The sequence below is a fragment of the Salmo salar genome, chromosome 17, assembly GCF_965601325.2.
Source record: "Salmo salar chromosome 17, fSalSal1, whole genome shotgun sequence".
Classification (NCBI taxonomy): Eukaryota; Metazoa; Chordata; class Actinopteri; order Salmoniformes; family Salmonidae; genus Salmo; species Salmo salar.
The window spans coordinates 81185457-81203752 of record NC_138307.1 but is presented as its reverse complement, the minus strand read 5'-3'; the positions used below and the strand labels follow the sequence as shown (position 1 = coordinate 81203752).

Below are 18296 nucleotides of genomic sequence, written 5' to 3'. Positions count from 1 at the left end.
CTCTGTCACATTAAAACACGGCTGCTAGGATTTAAACACCTCTACTGTCTCTGTCACATTAAAACACAGCTGCTAGGATTTAAACACCCTCTACTGTCTCTGGCACATTAAAACACAGCTGCTAGGATTTAAACACCCTCTACTGTCTCTGTCACATTAAAACACAGCTGCTAGGATTTAAACACCTCTACTGTCTCTGTCTCTGTCACATTAAAACACAGCTGCTAGGATTTAAACACCCTCTACTGTCTCTGTCACATTAAAACACAGCTGCTAGGATTTAAACACCCTCTACTGTCTCTGTCTCTGTCACATTAAAACACAGCTGCTAGGATTTAAACACCTCTACTGTCTCTGTCACATTAAAACACAACTGCTAGGATTTAAACACCCTCTACTGTCTCTGTCACATTAAAACACAGCTGCTAGGATTTAAACACCCTCTACTGTCGCTGTCTCTGTCACATTAAAACACAGCTGCTAGGATTTAAACACCCTCTACTGTCTCTGGCACATTAAAACACAGCTGCTAGGATTTAAACACCCTCTACTGTCTCTGTCACATTAAAACACAGCTGCTAGGATTTAAACACCCTCTACTGTCTCTGTCTCTGTCACATTAAAACACAGCTGCTAGGATTTAAACACCCTCTACTGTCTCTGTCTCTGTCACATTAAAACACAGCTGCTAGGATTTAAACACCCTCTACTGTCTCTGTCTCTGGCACATTAAAACACAGCTGCTAGGATTTAAAACCCTCTACTGTCTCTGTCACATTAAAACACAGCTGCTAGGATTTAAACACCTCTACTGTCTCTGTCTCTGGCACATTAAAACACAGCTGCTAGGATTTAAACACCCTCTACTGTCTCTGTCTCTGTCACATTAAAACACAGCTGCTAGGATTTAAACACCCTCTACTGTCTCTGTCACATTAAAACACAGCTGCTAGGATTTAAACACCTCTACTGTCTCTGTCTCTGTCACATTAAAACACAGCTGCTAGGATTTAAACACCTCTACTGTCTCTGTCTCTGTCATATTAAAACACAGCTGCTGGGATTTAAACACCTCTACTGTCTCTGTCTCTGTCACATTAAAACACAGCTGCTAGGATTTAAACACCTCTACTGTCTCTGTCTCTGGCACATTAAAACACAGCTGCTAGGATTTAAACACCCTCTACTGTCTCTGTCTCTGTCACATTAAAACACAGCTGCTAGGAGTTAAACACCCTCTACTGTCTCTGTCTCTGTCACATTAAAACACAGCTGCTAGGATTTAAACACCTCTACTGTCTCTGGCATATTAAAACACAGCTGCTAGGATTTAAACACCTCTACTGTCTCTGTCTCTGGCACATTAAAACACAGCTGCTAGGATTTAAACACCCTCTACTGTCTCTGTCACATTAAAACACAGCTGCTAGGATTTAAACACCCTCTACTGTCTCTGTCACATTAAAACACGGCTGCTAGGATTTAAACACCTCTACTGTCTCTGTCACATTAAAACACAGCTGCTAGGATTTAAACACCCTCTACTGTCTCTGGCACATTAAAACACAGCTGCTAGGATTTAAACACCTCTACTGTCTCTGTCTCTGTCACATTAAAACACAGCTGCTAGGATTTAAACACCCTCTACTGTCTCTGTCACATTAAAACACAGCTGCTAGGATTTAAACACCCTCTACTGTCTCTGTCTCTGTCACATTAAAACACAGCTGCTAGGATTTAAACACCTCTACTGTCTCTGTCACATTAAAACACAACTGCTAGGATTTAAACACCCTCTACTGTCTCTGTCACATTAAAACACAGCTGCTAGGATTTAAACACCCTCTACTGTCGCTGTCTCTGTCACATTAAAACACAGCTGCTAGGATTTAAACACCCTCTACTGTCTCTGGCACATTAAAACACAGCTGCTAGGATTTAAACACCCTCTACTGTCTCTGTCACATTAAAACACAGCTGCTAGGATTTAAACACCCTCTACTGTCTCTGTCTCTGTCACATTAAAACACAGCTGCTAGGATTTAAACACCCTCTACTGTCTCTGTCTCTGTCACATTAAAACACAGCTGCTAGGATTTAAACACCCTCTACTGTCTCTGTCTCTGGCACATTAAAACACAGCTGCTAGGATTTAAAACCCTCTACTGTCTCTGTCACATTAAAACACAGCTGCTAGGATTTAAACACCTCTACTGTCTCTGTCTCTGGCACATTAAAACACAGCTGCTAGGATTTAAACACCCTCTACTGTCTCTGTCTCTGTCACATTAAAACACAGCTGCTAGGATTTAAACACCCTCTACTGTCTCTGTCACATTAAAACACAGCTGCTAGGATTTAAACACCTCTACTGTCTCTGTCTCTGTCACATTAAAACACAGCTGCTAGGATTTAAACACCTCTACTGTCTCTGTCTCTGTCATATTAAAACACAGCTGCTGGGATTTAAACACCTCTACTGTCTCTGTCTCTGTCACATTAAAACACAGCTGCTAGGATTTAAACACCTCTACTGTCTCTGTCTCTGGCACATTAAAACACAGCTGCTAGGATTTAAACACCCTCTACTGTCTCTGTCTCTGTCACATTAAAACACAGCTGCTAGGATTTAAACACCCTCTACTGTCTCTGTCTCTGTCACATTAAAACACAGCTGCTAGGATTTAAACACCTCTACTGTCTCTGGCATATTAAAACACAGCTGCTAGGATTTAAACACCTCTACTGTCTCTGTCTCTGGCACATTAAAACACAGCTGCTAGGATTTAAACACCCTCTACTGTCTCTGTCACATTAAAACACAGCTGCTAGGATTTAAACACCCTCTACTGTCTCTGTCACATTAAAACACGGCTGCTAGGATTTAAACACCTCTACTGTCTCTGTCACATTAAAACACAGCTGCTAGGATTTAAACACCCTCTACTGTCTCTGGCACATTAAAACACAGCTGCTAGGATTTAAACACCCTCTACTGTCTCTGTCACATTAAAACACAGCTGCTAGGATTTAAACACCCTCTACTGTCTCTGTCACATTAAAACACAGCTGCTAGGATTTAAACACCCTCTACTGTCTCTGTCTCTGTCACATTAAAACACAGCTGCTAGGATTTAAACACCCTCTACTGTCTCTGTCTCTGTCACATTAAAACACAGCTGCTAGGATTTAAACACCTCTACTGTCTCTGTCACATTAAAACACAGCTGCTAGGATTTAAACACCTCTACTGTCTCTGGCACATTAAAACACAGCTGCTAGGATTTAAACACCCTCTACTGTCTCTGTCTCTGGCACATTAAAACACAGCTGCTAGGATTTAAACACCTCTACTGTCTCTGTCTCTGTCACATTAAAACACAGCTGCTAGGATTTAAACACCCTCTACTGTCTCTGTCACATTAAAACACAGCTGCTAGGATTTAAACACCTCTACTGTCTCTGTCTCTGGCACATTAAAACACAGCTGCTGGGATTTAAACACCCTCTACTGTCTCTGGCACATTAAAACACAGCTGCTAGGATTTAAACACCCTCTACTGTCTCTGTCTCTGTCACATTAAAACACAGCTGCTAGGATTTAAACACCCTCTACTGTCTCTGTCTCTGTCACATTAAAACACAGCTGCTAGGATTTAAACACCCTCTACTGTCTCTGTCTCTGGCACATTAAAACACAGCTGCTAGGATTTAAACACCTCTACTGTCTCTGTCACATTAAAACACAGCTGCTAGGATTTAAACACCCTCTACTGTCTCTGTCACATTAAAACACAGCTGCTAGGATTTAAACACCTCTACTGTCTCTGTCTCTGTCACATTAAAACACAGCTGCTAGGATTTAAACACCCTCTACTGTCTCTGTCACATTAAAACACAGCTGCTAGGATTTAAACACCCTCTACTGTCTCTGTCTCTGTCACATTAAAACACAGCTGCTAGGATTTAAACACCCTCTACTGTCTCTGTCTCTGGCACATTAAAACACAGCTGCTAGGATTTAAACACCCTCTACTGTCTCTGTCTCTGGCACATTAAAACACAGCTGCTAGGATTTAAACACCTCTACTGTCTCTGTCACATTAAAACACAGCTGCTAGGATTTAAACACCCTCTACTGTCTCTGTCACATTAAAACACAGCTGCTAGGATTTAAACACCTCTACTGTCTCTGTCTCTGTCACATTAAAACACAGCTGCTGGGATTTAAACACCCTCTAATGTCTCTGTCTCTGGCACATTAAAACACAGCTGCTAGGATTTAAACACCCTCTACTGTCTCTGTCTCTGTCACATTAAAACACAGCTGCTGGGATTTAAACACCCTCTACTGGCTCTGTCTCTGGCACATTAAAACACAGCTGCTAGGATTTAAACACCCTCTACTGTCTCTGTCACATTAAAACACAGCTGCTAGGATTTAAACACCCTCTACTGTCTCTGTCACATTAAAACACAGCTGCTGGGATTTAAACACCCTCTACTGGCTCTGTCTCTGGCACATTAAAACACAGCTGCTAGGATTTAAACACCCTCTACTGTCTCTGTCACATTAAAACACAGCTGCTAGGATTTAAACACCCTCTACTGTCTCTGGCACATTAAAACACAGCTGCTAGGATTTAAACACCTCTACTGTCTCTGGCACATTAAAACACAGCTGCTGGGATTTAAACACCCTCTACTGTCTCTGGCACATTAAAACACAGCTGCTAGGATTTAAACACCTCTACTGTCTCTGTCTCTGTCATATTAAAACACAGCTGCTGGGATTTAAACACCCTCTACTGTCTCTGTCTCTGGCACATTAAAACACAGCTGCTAGGATTTAAACACCTCTACTGTCTCTGTCTCTGTCACATTAAAACACAGCTGCTAGGATTTAAACACCTCTACTGTCTCTGTCTCTGTCATATTAAAACACAGCTGCTGGGATTTAAACACCTCTACTGTCTCTGTCTCTGTCACATTAAAACACAGCTGCTAGGATTTAAACACCTCTACTGTCTCTGTCTCTGGCACATTAAAACACAGCTGCTAGGATTTAAACACCCTCTACTGTCTCTGTCTCTGTCACATTAAAACACAGCTGCTAGGATTTAAACACCCTCTACTGTCTCTGTCTCTGTCACATTAAAACACAGCTGCTAGGATTTAAACACCTCTACTGTCTCTGGCATATTAAAACACAGCTGCTAGGATTTAAACACCTCTACTGTCTCTGTCTCTGGCACATTAAAACACAGCTGCTAGGATTTAAACACCCTCTACTGTCTCTGTCACATTAAAACACAGCTGCTAGGATTTAAACACCCTCTACTGTCTCTGTCACATTAAAACACGGCTGCTAGGATTTAAACACCTCTACTGTCTCTGTCACATTAAAACACAGCTGCTAGGATTTAAACACCCTCTACTGTCTCTGGCACATTAAAACACAGCTGCTAGGATTTAAACACCCTCTACTGTCTCTGTCACATTAAAACACAGCTGCTAGGATTTAAACACCTCTACTGTCTCTGTCTCTGTCACATTAAAACACAGCTGCTAGGATTTAAACACCCTCTACTGTCTCTGTCACATTAAAACACAGCTGCTAGGATTTAAACACCCTCTACTGTCTCTGTCTCTGTCACATTAAAACACAGCTGCTAGGATTTAAACACCTCTACTGTCTCTGTCACATTAAAACACAACTGCTAGGATTTAAACACCCTCTACTGTCTCTGTCACATTAAAACACAGCTGCTAGGATTTAAACACCCTCTACTGTCGCTGTCTCTGTCACATTAAAACACAGCTGCTAGGATTTAAACACCCTCTACTGTCTCTGGCACATTAAAACACAGCTGCTAGGATTTAAACACCCTCTACTGTCTCTGTCACATTAAAACACAGCTGCTAGGATTTAAACACCCTCTACTGTCTCTGTCTCTGTCACATTAAAACACAGCTGCTAGGATTTAAACACCCTCTACTGTCTCTGTCTCTGTCACATTAAAACACAGCTGCTAGGATTTAAACACCCTCTACTGTCTCTGTCTCTGGCACATTAAAACACAGCTGCTAGGATTTAAAACCCTCTACTGTCTCTGTCACATTAAAACACAGCTGCTAGGATTTAAACACCTCTACTGTCTCTGTCTCTGGCACATTAAAACACAGCTGCTAGGATTTAAACACCCTCTACTGTCTCTGTCTCTGTCACATTAAAACACAGCTGCTAGGATTTAAACACCCTCTACTGTCTCTGTCACATTAAAACACAGCTGCTAGGATTTAAACACCTCTACTGTCTCTGTCTCTGTCACATTAAAACACAGCTGCTAGGATTTAAACACCTCTACTGTCTCTGTCTCTGTCATATTAAAACACAGCTGCTGGGATTTAAACACCTCTACTGTCTCTGTCTCTGTCACATTAAAACACAGCTGCTAGGATTTAAACACCTCTACTGTCTCTGTCTCTGGCACATTAAAACACAGCTGCTAGGATTTAAACACCCTCTACTGTCTCTGTCTCTGTCACATTAAAACACAGCTGCTAGGAGTTAAACACCCTCTACTGTCTCTGTCTCTGTCACATTAAAACACAGCTGCTAGGATTTAAACACCTCTACTGTCTCTGGCATATTAAAACACAGCTGCTAGGATTTAAACACCTCTACTGTCTCTGTCTCTGGCACATTAAAACACAGCTGCTAGGATTTAAACACCCTCTACTGTCTCTGTCACATTAAAACACAGCTGCTAGGATTTAAACACCCTCTACTGTCTCTGTCACATTAAAACACGGCTGCTAGGATTTAAACACCTCTACTGTCTCTGTCACATTAAAACACAGCTGCTAGGATTTAAACACCCTCTACTGTCTCTGGCACATTAAAACACAGCTGCTAGGATTTAAACACCTCTACTGTCTCTGTCTCTGTCACATTAAAACACAGCTGCTAGGATTTAAACACCCTCTACTGTCTCTGTCACATTAAAACACAGCTGCTAGGATTTAAACACCCTCTACTGTCTCTGTCTCTGTCACATTAAAACACAGCTGCTAGGATTTAAACACCTCTACTGTCTCTGTCACATTAAAACACAACTGCTAGGATTTAAACACCCTCTACTGTCTCTGTCACATTAAAACACAGCTGCTAGGATTTAAACACCCTCTACTGTCGCTGTCTCTGTCACATTAAAACACAGCTGCTAGGATTTAAACACCCTCTACTGTCTCTGGCACATTAAAACACAGCTGCTAGGATTTAAACACCCTCTACTGTCTCTGTCACATTAAAACACAGCTGCTAGGATTTAAACACCCTCTACTGTCTCTGTCTCTGTCACATTAAAACACAGCTGCTAGGATTTAAACACCCTCTACTGTCTCTGTCTCTGTCACATTAAAACACAGCTGCTAGGATTTAAACACCCTCTACTGTCTCTGTCTCTGGCACATTAAAACACAGCTGCTAGGATTTAAAACCCTCTACTGTCTCTGTCACATTAAAACACAGCTGCTAGGATTTAAACACCTCTACTGTCTCTGTCTCTGGCACATTAAAACACAGCTGCTAGGATTTAAACACCCTCTACTGTCTCTGTCTCTGTCACATTAAAACACAGCTGCTAGGATTTAAACACCCTCTACTGTCTCTGTCACATTAAAACACAGCTGCTAGGATTTAAACACCTCTACTGTCTCTGTCTCTGTCACATTAAAACACAGCTGCTAGGATTTAAACACCTCTACTGTCTCTGTCTCTGTCATATTAAAACACAGCTGCTGGGATTTAAACACCTCTACTGTCTCTGTCTCTGTCACATTAAAACACAGCTGCTAGGATTTAAACACCTCTACTGTCTCTGTCTCTGGCACATTAAAACACAGCTGCTAGGATTTAAACACCCTCTACTGTCTCTGTCTCTGTCACATTAAAACACAGCTGCTAGGATTTAAACACCCTCTACTGTCTCTGTCTCTGTCACATTAAAACACAGCTGCTAGGATTTAAACACCTCTACTGTCTCTGGCATATTAAAACACAGCTGCTAGGATTTAAACACCTCTACTGTCTCTGTCTCTGGCACATTAAAACACAGCTGCTAGGATTTAAACACCCTCTACTGTCTCTGTCACATTAAAACACAGCTGCTAGGATTTAAACACCCTCTACTGTCTCTGTCACATTAAAACACGGCTGCTAGGATTTAAACACCTCTACTGTCTCTGTCACATTAAAACACAGCTGCTAGGATTTAAACACCCTCTACTGTCTCTGGCACATTAAAACACAGCTGCTAGGATTTAAACACCCTCTACTGTCTCTGTCACATTAAAACACAGCTGCTAGGATTTAAACACCTCTACTGTCTCTGTCTCTGTCACATTAAAACACAGCTGCTAGGATTTAAACACCCTCTACTGTCTCTGTCACATTAAAACACAGCTGCTAGGATTTAAACACCCTCTACTGTCTCTGTCTCTGTCACATTAAAACACAGCTGCTAGGATTTAAACACCTCTACTGTCTCTGTCACATTAAAACACAACTGCTAGGATTTAAACACCCTCTACTGTCTCTGTCACATTAAAACACAGCTGCTAGGATTTAAACACCCTCTACTGTCGCTGTCTCTGTCACATTAAAACACAGCTGCTAGGATTTAAACACCCTCTACTGTCTCTGGCACATTAAAACACAGCTGCTAGGATTTAAACACCCTCTACTGTCTCTGTCACATTAAAACACAGCTGCTAGGATTTAAACACCCTCTACTGTCTCTGTCTCTGTCACATTAAAACACAGCTGCTAGGATTTAAACACCCTCTACTGTCTCTGTCTCTGTCACATTAAAACACAGCTGCTAGGATTTAAACACCCTCTACTGTCTCTGTCTCTGGCACATTAAAACACAGCTGCTAGGATTTAAAACCCTCTACTGTCTCTGTCACATTAAAACACAGCTGCTAGGATTTAAACACCTCTACTGTCTCTGTCTCTGGCACATTAAAACACAGCTGCTAGGATTTAAACACCCTCTACTGTCTCTGTCTCTGTCACATTAAAACACAGCTGCTAGGATTTAAACACCCTCTACTGTCTCTGGCACATTAAAACACAGCTGCTAGGATTTAAACACCTCTACTGTCTCTGTCTCTGGCACATTAAAACACAGCTGCTAGGATTTAAACACCCTCTACTGTCTCTGTCTCTGTCACATTAAAACACAGCTGCTAGGATTTAAACACCCTCTACTGTCTCTGTCTCTGTCACATTAAAACACAGCTGCTAGGATTTAAACACCCTCTACTGTCTCTGGCACATTAAAACACAGCTGCTAGGATTTAAACACCTCTACTGTCTCTGTCTCTGTCACATTAAAACACAGCTGCTAGGATTTAAACACCCTCTACTGTCTCTGGCACATTAAAACACAGCTGCTAGGATTTAAACACCTCTACTGTCTCTGTCACATTAAAACACAGCTGCTAGGATTTAAACACCCTCTACTGTCTCTGTCTCTGTCACATTAAAACACAGCTGCTAGGATTTAAACACCCTCTACTGTCTCTGTCACATTAAAACACAGCTGCTAGGATTTAAACACCCTCTACTGTCTCTGTCACATTAAAACACAGCTGCTAGGATTTAAACACCTCTACTGTCTCTGTCACATTAAAACACAGCTGCTAGGATTTAAACACCCTCTACTGTCTCTGTCTCTGGCACATTAAAACACAGCTGCTAGGATTTAAACACCCTCTACTGTCTCTGTCTCTGTCACATTAAAACACAGCTGCTAGGATTTAAACACCCTCTACTGTCTCTGTCTCTGTCACATTAAAACACAGCTGCTAGGATTTAAACACCCTCTACTGTCTCTGTCTCTGTCACATTAAAACACAGCTGCTAGGATTTAAACACCTCTACTGTCTCTGTCACATTAAAACACAGCTGCTAGGATTTAAACACCCTCTACTGTCTCTGTCTCTGTCACATTAAAACACAGCTGCTAGGATTTAAATACCCTCTACTGTCTCTGTCACATTAAAACACAGCTGCTAGGATTTAAACACCTCTACTGTCTCTGTCTCTGTCACATTAAAACACAGCTGCTAGGATTTAAACACCCTCTACTGTCTCTGTCTCTGTCACATTAAAACACAGCTGCTAGGATTTAAACACCCTCTACTGTCTCTGTCACATTAAAACACAGCTGCTAGGATTTAAACACCTCTACTGTCTCTGTCACATTAAAACACAGCTGCTAGGATTTAAACACCCTCTACTGTCTCTGTCTCTGTCACATTAAAACACAGCTGCTAGGATTTAAACACCTCTACTGTCTCTGTCTCTGGCACATTAAAACACAGCTGCTAGGATTTAAACACCCTCTACTGTCTCTGTCACATTAAAACACAGCTGCTAGGATTTAAACACCTCTACTGTCTCTGTCTCTGTCACATTAAAACACAGCTGCTAGGATTTAAACACCTCTACTGTCTCTGTCTCTGGCACATTAAAACACAGCTGCTAGGATTTAAACACCCTCTACTGTCTCTGTCTCTGTCACATTAAAACACAGCTGCTAGGATTTAAACACCCTCTACTGTCTCTGTCACATTAAAACACAACTGCTAGGATTTAAACACCCTCTACTGTCTCTGTCACATTAAAACACAGCTGCTAGGATTTAAACACCCTCTACTGTCTCTGTCTCTGTCACATTAAAACACAGCTGCTAGGATTTAAACACCCTCTACTGTCTCTGTCTCTGTCACATTAAAACACAGCTGCTAGGATTTAAACACCTCTACTGTCTCTGTCTCTGTCACATTAAAACACAGCTGCTGGGATTTAAACACCCTCTACTGTCTCTGTCTCTGTCACATTAAAACACAGCTGCTAGGATTTAAACACCCTCTACTGTCTCTGGCACATTAAAACACAGCTGCTAGGATTTAAACACCTCTACTGTCTCTGTCTCTGTCACATTAAAACACAGCTGCTAGGATTTAAACACCCTCTACTGTCTCTGTCTCTGTCACATTAAAACACAGCTGCTAGGATTTAAACACCCTCTACTGTCTCTGTCTCTGTCACATTAAAACACAGCTGCTAGGATTTAAACACCCTCTACTGTCTCTGTCTCTGGCACATTAAAACACAGCTGCTAGGATTTAAACACCCTCTACTGTCTCTGTCTCTGTCACATTAAAACACAGCTGCTAGGATTTAAACACCCTCTACTGTCTCTGTCACATTAAAACACAGCTGCTAGGATTTAAACACCTCTACTGTCTCTGTCTCTGTCACATTAAAACACAGCTGCTGGGATTTAAACACCTTTACTGTCTCTGTCTCTGTCACATTAAAACACAACTGCTAGGATTTAAACACCCTCTACTGTCTCTGTCTCTGTCACATTAAAACACAGCTGCTAGGATTTAAACACCCTCTACTGTCTCTGTCTCTGTCACATTAAAACACAGCTGCTAGGATTTAAATACCCTCTACTGTCTCTGTCACATTAAAACACAGCTGCTAGGATTTAAACACCTCTACTGTCTCTGTCTCTGTCACATTAAAACACAGCTGCTAGGATTTAAACACCCTCTACTGTCTCTGTCACATTAAAACACAGCTGCTAGGATTTAAACACCTCTACTGTCTCTGTCTCTGGCACATTAAAACACAGCTGCTAGGATTTAAACACCTCTACTGTCTCTGTCACATTAAAACACAGCTGCTAGGATTTAAACACCTCTACTGTCTCTGTCACATTAAAACACAGCTGCTAGGATTTAAACACCTCTACTGTCTCTGTCTCTGTCACATTAAAACACAGCTGCTAGGATTTAAACACCCTCTACTGTCTCTGTCTCTGTCACATTAAAACACAGCTGCTGGGATTTAAACACCTCTACTGTCTCTGTCTCTGTCACATTAAAACACAGCTGCTAGGATTTAAACACCCTCTACTGTCTCTGTCTCTGTCACATTAAAACACAGCTGCTAGGATTTAAACACCCTCTACTGTCTCTGTCACATTAAAACACAGCTGCTAGGATTTAAACACCTCTACTGTCTCTGTCACATTAAAACACAGCTGCTAGGATTTAAACACCTCTACTGTCTCTGTCTCTGTCACATTAAAACACAGCTGCTAGGATTTAAACACCCTCTACTGTCTCTGTCTCTGTCACATTAAAACACAGCTGCTAGGATTTAAACACCTCTACTGTCTCTGTCTCTGTCACATTAAAACACAGCTGCTAGGATTTAAATACCCTCTACTGTCTCTGTCACATTAAAACACAGCTGCTAGGATTTAAACACCCTCTACTGTCTCTGTCTCTGGCACATTAAAACACAGCTGCTAGGATTTAAACACCCTCTACTGTCTCTGTCTCTGGCACATTAAAACACAGCTGCTAGGATTTAAACACCTCTACTGTCTCTGTCTCTGGCACATTAAAACACAGCTGCTAGGATTTAAACACCCTCTACTGTCTCTGTCACATTAAAACACAGCTGCTAGGATTTAAACTCCTCTACTGTCTCTGTCTCTGGCACATTAAAACACAGCTGCTAGGATTTAAACACCCTCTACTGTCTCTGTCTCTGTCACATTAAAACACAGCTGCTAGGATTTAAATACCCTCTACTGTCTCTGTCTCTGGCACATTAAAACACAGCTGCTAGGATTTAAACACCCTCTACTGTCTCTGTCTCTGTCACATTAAAACACAGCTGCTAGGATTTAAACACCTCTACTGTCTCTGTCTCTGGCACATTAAAACACAGCTGCTAGGATTTAAACACCCTCTACTGTCTCTGTCACATTAAAACACAGCTGCTAGGATTTAAACACCCTCTACTGTCTCTGTCTCTGGCACATTAAAACACAGCTGCTAGGATTTAAACACCCTCTACTGTCTCTGTCACATTAAAACACAGCTGCTAGGATTTAAACACCTCTACTGTCTCTGGCACATTAAAACACAGCTGCTAGGATTTAAACACCCTCTACTGTCTCTGTCACATTAAAACACAGCTGCTAGGATTTAAACACCCTCTACTGTCTCTGTCTCTGTCACATTAAAACACAGCTGCTAGGATTTAAACACCCTCTACTGTCTCTGTCTCTGTCACATTAAAACACAGCTGCTGGGATTTAAACACCCTCTACTGTCTCTGTCTCTGTCACATTAAAACACAGCTGCTAGGATTTAAACACCCTCTACTGTCTCTGTCACATTAAAACACAGCTGCTAGGATTTAAACACCCTCTACTGTCTCTGTCACATTAAAACACAGCTGCTAGGATTTAAACACCCTCTACTGTCTCTGTCACATTAAAACACAGCTGCTAGGATTTAAACACCTCTACTGTCTCTGTCACATTAAAACACAGCTGCTAGGATTTAAACACCCTCTACTGTCTCTGTCACATTAAAACACAGCTGCTAGGATTTAAACACCCTCTACTGTCGCTGTCTCTGTCACATTAAAACACAGCTGCTAGGATTTAAACACCCTCTACTGTCTCTGTCACATTAAAACACAGCTGCTAGGATTTAAACACCCTCTACTGTCTCTGTCACATTAAAACACAGCTGCTAGGATTTAAACACCCTCTACTGTCTCTGTCACATTAAAACACAGCTGCTAGGATTTAAACACCCTCTACTGTCGCTGTCTCTGTCACATTAAAACACAGCTGCTAGGATTTAAACACCCTCTACTGTCTCTGTCACATTAAAACACAGCTGCTAGGATTTAAACACCCTCTACTGTCTCTGGCACATTAAAACACAGCTGCTAGGATTTAAACACCTCTACTGTCTCTGTCTCTGTCACATTAAAACACAGCTGCTAGGATTTAAACACCCTCTACTGTCTCTGTCTCTGGCACATTAAAACACAGCTGCTAGGATTTAAACACCTCTACTGTCTCTGTCACATTAAAACACAGCTGCTAGGATTTAAACACCTCTACTGTCTCTGTCTCTGGCACATTAAAACACAGCTGCTAGGATTTAAACACCCTCTACTGTCTCTGTCACATTAAAACACAGCTGCTAGGATTTAAACACCCTCTACTGTCTCTGTCTCTGGCACATTAAAACACAGCTGCTAGGATTTAAACACCCTCTACTGTCTCTGTCACATTAAAACACAGCTGCTAGGATTTAAACACCCTCTACTGTCTCTGGCACATTAAAACACAGCTGCTAGGATTTAAACACCCTCTACTGTCTCTGTCACATTAAAACACAGCTGCTAGGATTTAAACACCCTCTACTGTCTCTGTCACATTAAAACACAGCTGCTAGGATTTAAACACCCTCTACTGTCTCTGTCACATTAAAACACAGCTGCTAGGATTTAAACACCCTCTACTGTCTCTGTCTCTGGCACATTAAAACACAGCTGCTAGGATTTAAACACCCTCTACTGTCTCTGTCTCTGTCACATTAAAACACAGCTGCTAGGATTTAAACACCTCTACTGTCTCTGTCTCTGGCACATTAAAACACAGCTGCTAGGATTTAAACACCCTCTACTGTCTCTGTCTCTGGCACATTAAAACACAACTGCTAGGATTTAAACACCCTCTACTGTCTCTGTCTCTGGCACATTAAAACACAGCTGCTAGGATTTAAACACCCTCTACTGTCTCTGTCACATTAAAACACAGCTGCTAGGATTTAAACACCCTCTACTGTCTCTGGCACATTAAAACACAGCTGCTAGGATTTAAACACCCTCTACTGTCTCTGTCTCTGGCACATTAAAACACAGCTGCTAGGATTTAAACACCCTCTACTGTCTCTGTCTCTGGCACATTAAAACACAGCTGCTAGGATTTAAACACCCTCTACTGTCTCTGTCACATTAAAACACAGCTGCTAGGATTTAAACACCTCTTTACATTCTGCCTAAATGAGAATCTCTCTCACCCTCTGTCTGTCTCTCTGTCTTGCTCTCTGTCTCTCTCGCTCTGTCTCTCTCTGTGTCTCTCTCTGTGTCTCTCAATCTGTCTATGTCTATTCTCTCTCTGTATCTCTCTGTCTTTCTCTTTCTTGCTCTCTGTATCTCTCTGTCTTTCTCTCTCTCTTGCTCTCTGTATCTCTCTCGCTCTGTATCTCTGTCTGTCTCTGTCTCTGTCTCTCTGTCTCTCTCTCTCGGTCTATTCTCTCTCTCTTGCTCTCTGTCTATAAAAAAATAAAAAAATAATTCAATGTGCTTTATTGGCATGACGTAACAATGTACATATTGCCAAACGCCTATTTTGGATATTTCTCTCTCTCTCTCTGTCTCTCTCTCTGTCGCTCTCTCTCTCTCTCTCTGTGTCTATTCTCGCTCTGTCTATTCTCTCTCTCTCTCTGTCTCTCTCTGTCTATTCTCTCTCTCTTGCTCTCTGTCTCTCTCTCTCTCTCTCTCTATGAGATGAGGCTTTCAACTCTCCAGCCTGAGCTAAAATTAGCCTCTCCGCTCTTCCAAAAAAATACTTGCCATTGATGCCAGTCCTCTCTTGCTCTCCCTGCCTCTCTCTCCCTGCCTCTCTCTCTCTCTCTCCCTCCCTGCCTCTCTCTCTTTTTCTCTCTCTCTCTCTCTCTCTCTCTCCCTCCCTGCCTCTCTCTCTCTGTCTGTCTACAGACGTTACCATTATCTCCAGTCCTCTCTTGTTTCTAACCAACAAGGAGTTCCATTATTAAGATGAAATAGTCTGTAGTTGTATTAGTACAGGATACACATGGTATACAGAGTCCAACCTAATGCTTACTGGCAGGTTTCTTCTGGTCAATGTAACAACAATAAGAAATAATACAACATAACAATATAAACATAAAGTAGAATAGAATAAATACATTATACAGGAAGACACAATTTATAGAACAATATTTCCACGTGTTTTGGAGAAGGAAGGGATGGGGAACAACGTTTAACCTGAGCAATACATTAACCCATTTCATCCCAATTTTTTCCCAGACATGAAAATATCCAAATCAAGTGTCATTATTAACTTTGAAATAATCAGTCATTATTTTTTGAAAATTTCATGGAAAAGTGGGTGAAAAAAATGTATTTTATGGTCGGTCACAATTGTGACCGGTGGGATAATGTTACGTATACTGAATGAACATATGCAGTCATCAAAATTCTTATATATCCCAGCCCAGTTATTAACACATTTAAAACTCTGTCACTGGAAGTCCCCAGCATTGCCACAGAATGCCCCATCACATTCTAGTGGGACTATTTTACATATCAAAAACCCTTTATACAACACCGATATGAATACTGAGAGCAAAGTCAAAATAACAACAACAATCAACGTATTTCAACATTGTTACTTTTATTGTAACATACATTGTAACATTGTTACTTTAGTGCAACATGTACTGAAACATAAATATTGTAACTTTATTGTAACATTTGAACTTATTCATTGTAACATTGTCATTGTGACATTTTAGTGCAACATTCACTAACAACTGAATAGCAGTGGTGTGATTCATTCACATTGAACATAGAGGTAACATTTAGGATAGAGGTAGCCTGTAGGACATGCATTCAAGTAGAGACCTACACTGAACAAAATACATTTATAGATATAAAAAACCCACTGCACATTGAGTGCTTATATATATATATATATCATAGAGGTAGGCTTCAGAACCAAGTGCAAGATTAGTTTGCGCGTCACTACTTTGAACTGTGATCAGTCAGATCTACTGTCATACAATATGTCTTGAATCAATTGACCTTCTTTTCCAAAAACATTTCAGTCATTTTGATTGTCTTGATCGTCTCCTTTTCTTTTCTTCCTGGAGTCCTTTGTACTGCTTCTCCTCACCCTTTATCGACTTTTCTATTTTTCTTATATTGTCTTTTTCAGCCCTTTTTCATTCTCTCTTATCTCATTTTTCTACTGTCTGTGGTATATCTTGAAGCACTCAATGTGCAGTGGCGCTTTGCATTTCTCACATGCGTATGTAGTGCGTTTGTCACAATGACGACATCTCTGGAACCGGTGCATTGTGTTGGTTGGCCAGTGAGAAGCTTTGTCTTGCCTGATCTTCAACAGGGTTAGGGTTAGTGAGGGGTAGGTCATCACTGATAACGTTGTTCCTGTCATGATCTGTTTGCATAGGTTCAGCATATACATTCAACAACCTGGCTGGCAAATGGCCTTTCATCCATATCTGACCCATCACAATCACTGAGGACAGCATCTTTCTCATTTTGAGGGATAACTGCAATGTTGCATGCCTTGTCTGGGCAGTCACCTAGATCCAACATATCCAGAACTTGACCCAAAGTCAAACTAAAAGAAAGAACAGAGTAGAAAGTTAGGTAGAACAAGAACTATGTATGTGTATACCTGGATGCACTGTGTTATCTCGCCGGTCACTATTGTTTCCGTCAACATGTTTACTCATTCTATGACGACACTGAACAAAGTTGAGTAATTGCAAATGCATATATCAATACTAGACACCTTAAAGATTATGTGTAGCAATTATCTTTGTCCTATCTTTATGTTAACATACTTTACTAACCTTTTGTTTGGGAGCTTTGATGCAGCCATTCTCTTCTCATGGTGGAACCAGGAAGTAAACAGCTCTGGTCATGTGACAATTTACACTAAACATGTGACACTGCACATATTTCATTGAGAACCTTTATTATTTCAATATTTGCTGGAAATCCATTGATTTATCATTCAGTAACATTTTTAGAGCCTTATAACTGAAAACGTTTTTTTTTTGTGACCGATGGGATTAAATAGGTTAAGAGTCTGGTAGCAGCAGTTGTGATGTGTGTTACAGGTGCAGAGAATCAGAGCAGGTGTTCAGTCCCAGCTCCAGTGTTCATCAGTCTGATGGCTTGTAGATAGAAACTGGTCTCTGAGCCTGTTGGTATCAGACCTCATACTCTGATACCATCTGCACGACAGTAAGGGAGGGACCAGCTCTACAGTCTTAGGTTACAGAGAGGCTTTGTCTTAATGTAATGTTTCTTGTGCAAGCATGCTAAAATAAAGCAGCAATACCTTAATATGAATTATAAACTGGGTGGTTCGAGCCCTGAATGCTGATTGGCTGACAGCCATGGTATATCAGACCGTATACCACGTGTACGACAAAGCAATTATTTTTACTGCTCTAATTACATTGGTACCAATTCCATTGGTTTATAATAGCAATAAGGCACCTCGGGGGTTTGTGGTATATGGCCAATATACCACGGCTAAGGGCTG

At 41.1% G+C, this 18296-nt stretch overlaps 1 protein-coding gene and 1 long non-coding RNA gene across 2 annotated transcripts in view; both read right to left on the bottom strand.

Moving 5' to 3' along the window:
• LOC123731884 (thyrotropin-releasing hormone-degrading ectoenzyme) overlaps window positions 1-18296 on the bottom strand; it is a 464288-nt gene that overhangs the window by 50391 nt on the left and 395601 nt on the right. The window lies entirely within an intron of this gene.
• LOC123743800 (uncharacterized) lies at window positions 16370-17647 on the bottom strand. The gene is made up of 2 exons (XR_006770695.2): window positions 17596-17647; window positions 16370-17360 (listed from the first exon to the last, which is right to left on the bottom strand). It is a non-coding gene; the product is annotated as an uncharacterized LOC123743800 (long non-coding RNA).